This window comes from Halictus rubicundus, chromosome 6, assembly GCF_050948215.1.
Source record: "Halictus rubicundus isolate RS-2024b chromosome 6, iyHalRubi1_principal, whole genome shotgun sequence".
Taxonomy (NCBI): domain Eukaryota; kingdom Metazoa; phylum Arthropoda; class Insecta; order Hymenoptera; family Halictidae; genus Halictus; species Halictus rubicundus.
In genome coordinates this window covers 146,928-152,114 of record NC_135154.1, presented here as the reverse complement: position 1 = coordinate 152,114, position 5,187 = coordinate 146,928, and positions in this window count along the sequence as shown.

The following is a 5,187-nucleotide window of genomic DNA, read 5'->3' as shown; positions in this document are numbered from 1 at the left end:
GCTTGTAAATTAATTATTTAGACATTACCTTTCAATTATACCTACATTACCATATAATAAGTTGAATAGAAAGAAGTGCGAAAAAATTTCATGTATTAGTACTATTCTGAATGTTTTAATACTGAAACTATCAGAGAGGTAAAATGACCATTTTGAGATTTATGGTTTTAGCATTTGTTAGAATCGTGAAAACGTTTCTGTGGAATGTAATACCTCAAATTGACTAACAATAAGTTACACCTATATTACAATAAAACTGAAGTGAAATTTCTATAAATGCATTTTTTAAATACTTTTAAATCAAATTCACTCATTTTGACCAGTCAATATTCTCAATGTTAAAATCTAGACCATTGTGTACTTTTAATCTAATGTTATTATTTTTTAAATTTACTGCTACACTTTTTACCAACAAATTCTATTGTCTATCATTGAAGCGACTGTTTAACAACTAATTTACGTTAAGTTTCTCTCTAAATTTTAAAAAATAAAGGAATCAGCAGGGATCAGTTATTTTCCTGATTTGATCGTCCTGTAATTTCTAAAGCAAGATTTCTATTTATGAAAAAGCGATAAAATTATTACCCAAACTAATTCTAATTGAAGTAATGAATTATTAATATCAAACTTGGCAATAGTTTCGAAAACCGGTCAAATCCGATTGAGTTGAAATTTGACAAATAGGTTCATTTTGCATTTAGGTGACAGGGGTTAAATGAAATGTTTGTAGTGTTCGAATATTTAACGGATAACAAAATAAAGTTTATTAACAAAAACAATAAAACAAAACGAGAAAACTCGAGTCAATGAGAAAACGCGAACAAAATATACGATAACTTAACCTCGTGTACAAAACCGTCGCGATACTCAGACTAACGCGTTAAGGTCCGCCCAAACAAGACGGGCAAGATGCCGAAGTTGTTCGAACGGCCAAAGTCGCTGTCCATAAGGACCGAGCGAACTGACAGGCCACTTGAGAGGCGCTCGACGGTCCTCGCAACAAAGGCCAAGTGCCGAAAACCGCAGAACTGTTTACTCCCCTCTACACCCCCGAGATGCCTATGCTGGAGCGTGTTGCCCACGGGCAACCCACAGACAAGATTGAGCAGCGTTAGAAATCTCTGCGGATACGGACGCAGTCACGGTGCAGAATTTACTGGAAAAATTCAATATTCGTGTATATCACGATATTAAATACATTCCTTTTGCATAGAATGCGTATGACACTAAATGCGTATGTATATGAGAATGGAAATTGTTATTAATAATCATAATAATAATTTCTATGCATAAACAATTTTGCAATAATAATATGTCAATCATTTTTATTTATTCTTAATTTGCTTTTACTATACGTTTCGTACCTATCCGAAAATAATAAGAATGTAAAGATAGATCCAGATTGTTTGGAAGAACGTGAACAGAGATCACATTGAAAGTACTGAGAATGAGTCGGATAGCGAATAACATTCATTTATCATTAATTTCGTTTTTAATTTGTTAGTTTTTAAAAATAAATTTTGTTATGAAAATTGTTAACATATTTTTTCAAATTTTTTAACACTTCAACCGATGGTAAAATTTGCAAAACAAAGATATTAGTAATATTTTTGCATTAAGTAATCACATTCGAATATAAAATGATGAATTATTTAAAAAGAACAGTCTCTTGCGATGATGATTAAAAAAAGAAAATGTTTTTTATCTTTGTTTTTATCTTTTTGTTTTTATGTCTTTTATCTGTGGTATAAAATGTGTTGTGTAGGCAGTTTTCGTAAAACTCATCCCAAATAGCAAACTTTGATGGTCCGTATCCTTTAAACAATTTCGAAGATTACAAAATGATGGCTCAATCTTTCAGTTTCATCCAAATTCGAAACATGGTCCCCAAAAAAAGATTTAATTCACATGGAATGACCCCCTTCCTAATTTGGATATTTCCTTAAAAAAATTGTGTAATTCACGTATAACATAAGGATGTGTGATGCTGTTTCACCAAGCGACAGGCACAATTCTTATCCCCATGATGTTGTAGAGGAGAGATACCGATAGTTTACCTAAGGACCTGTGGAGCCCCTAAAAACATTTTTTTGTGCCATGCACAGCAGGGAACGTGTCAACGTGCTCTCGAAAGGCCATCTGGACGTTCAAAGTTATGGCCCCAACGACGTCGGGGCGACCCCGGAAAGATTTCGAGCACGAAGACCAATTCCTGACCGGCAAATTTCTAGCCCGTGTTCTTGAATCTGGCCGCCCAAACAACTTCGGCATCTTGCCCGTCTTGTTTGGGGCGACCTTTAGAAGGGCAATGTTGCCGTATCATATTCATATAAACACCGTCGATGATCGCATGGAAAGCGTTCGAGCTGGTTCGAGCGGTTTCTTTTCTTCCTTTCGGATCTGTCGAAATTTGGAGGCTTATTCCTTCTTAATTTAAAATATGGAATTTTCAATTGTAAATAATTGTATTAAACGATCATTGAATATTGACTTGTTTAAAAATCTTCTTAATTTTTTAAACTTTCTATACGAATATATGTATATGTAAAATTTACAGAACAAAAGTATAGTTTTAAAAATTACGTTTTTTATATATTGTTAACAAATGGTAACACATCAATATAATTGATTTGAATTTTAATACGAAGAGTATTATTTTTCGACGTGGAAATGAAAGGTATAAACAATCACGGCATGATTAAAATATTAAAAATATTAAAAGATATTAAAAAGATAAAAATAAGAAATATTATAAAAAAACAAAAAACCCGACTGCGAAAAGAATTAAAAGGAGAAGAAACAAAAAACTAATTTATCAAATAAAATATTGATAATAAATAAAATAAAAAATAAATAAATAAATAGAAAGTATAAATTATCAATAATTCTTTTCGCAGCAAGATTTTTTGTTTTATTAATAATATTTTTTATTTTTATCTCTTTAGCGTATGTCGCGGTCAGGTTTTTTGTTTGTTTTGTTTGAAACGTGCGTAAATCGCCTCATCTGGATAAGCTCTAAAGGTTCGACAAGGATAGCGAAGAGCCATCCCGAGAGTGAACAAGATAGACATACTACGACGAGCGACCGCGATCGAGCCTAGCACTTGAAAGCAGAGTTGGGCAAAATATTCATCTAAATAAAAATTTCGAATAGCCAATAAAAGATAAAAAAATCTTTACTCGTCGAGAATCGAACAAATAATTTTATTCGACGAGAATTTATCCGACGAATAAAGATAATTTTTTTTATTCGAAGCGGATTTATTCCAACTTCGAATAATTTTTCCATCTTTGATCTGTATCTTTTATTCGAAGGCTTCGAATAAATCTTCGAATAACTTTTGCCGAGCGCCGAGCTTCAAAGACCCAGCGACGACAGACGACGTACATTGTAACCGGATGGAGAATCGCGCACGTATGAAAGTTTAAACTTTTAGATTTTTCAATATATCCTCATGAAATTGTGACGAGCGAATGGAGGTGATTTTCCTGATGAAAATGAGGTCAAATTCGAGTGTAATCGAACAAGTTTCACTGATACGTAATGTTACGATAAAAAATACAATCTCATTAAAGACAGTCCAAATGATGTCGTGTTTGGACTCATTTTGATCGGGACAAGCTCTACAACTCATTCGTCTTAACAATATTGTTCTGATTAAAAACATAAAAGCATAAATTGCCAAAAATGCACGATTCTCCTTCTGCTTACATTGTATGCCGTTTGGCAGTCGCTGGGTCTTCGACGTTCGGCGCTCGTCGGTCCTCGTCGGCCGGCGAGCTGGCAAAAGTTATCCGAAGATTTATTTGAAGCCTTCGAATAAATCTACGGATAAAAATGCTAAATACAGTCCAATTTGTACCGTGTTTAGTGTCATTTTAATCAGAAGAATGCCACGAATTAGTTGGCGCAAGTCCCATAAAAAAATCATGAAAAACAATGACGAGCAAATACGAGCTCGGGACTTCAAAGACCAGCGACCGACCAACAGCCTACAATGTAAGCAGATGGAGAATCGAGAATTATTGGCAATTTATGCTTTCATGTTTTTAATCAGAACAATATTGTTGATACGAATTGAAAAATGAGTCCAAACACGACATCATTTGGACTGTCTTTAATGAGATTGTAATTTTTATCGTAACATTACGTATCAATAAAATTGTTCGATTACACTCGAGTTTGGACTCATTTTCATCAGGAAAAGCCCCTCAATTCACCCGTCGCAATTTTATGGAGGTATATTGAAAAATCTAAAAGTTTAAACTTCTATTCGTACGCGATTCTCCATCTGCTTACATTGTATGCCGTTTGTCAGTCGCTGGGTCTTTGAAGTTCGGCTCTCGTCGGACCTCGTTGCTGTTTATTCGAAGCCTGTTTATTTTAAGCCAAAAAATTATTCCAAGTTCGAATAAATCCGCTTCGAATAAAAAAAATTATCTTTATTCATCGGATAAATTCTCGTCGAATAAAATTATTTATTCGACAAAGATACTTTTTTTATTCGAACCTTCGAATAACGAATAAATTTAAAGTATCTTTTATTCGAATCGTTATTTAAATAATTTGTTATCTAAATAGTGCCCAACTATGTCTGGAAGTAGCGCATTCGATTCCCGGTTCGGCGAGGCGCATATTTTGCTATAACTTTTGAACTAAAAAAGATATCAAAGTGAAATTTAAGCTGAAAAAATGAAAAAGAATCGGGTTTAATGGTATGTACTGAAATATATTTTGTATTTTTAAATAATTCTTTTTGTTTTTTTAAATTTAATTACCCTTAAAAAATGTTCAAAACTAGTTATTATAAATATTGTTGTTCAATCTTTTATCAATCCCAAATAATTAAATTTATTAGAATATATATGCTGCAAATGAAAAGCAATATCAGAAGTAGATTGAATAGGTAGCTATTAAATAGTCAAATGAAATTAGTGATATCAACGTCGTATTTTATTAAATTAAATTTAAACTACATTCTTACTTTTGGCTAATATTGAACTAATTTAATTTCTTATAATTATGTTATTACACTGTTGTAGTTGTAATTGCACAGGGAAGAAGACTGATGTAGTAGAAAGAACAAGAAAAAAGTGTTTAACGAAAAAAAAAATCATTCCATGCGGGTTTCGATCGGGGACCAAAATATTCTCAGCCGGAGACGTTACGTTATTATTATTATCAGA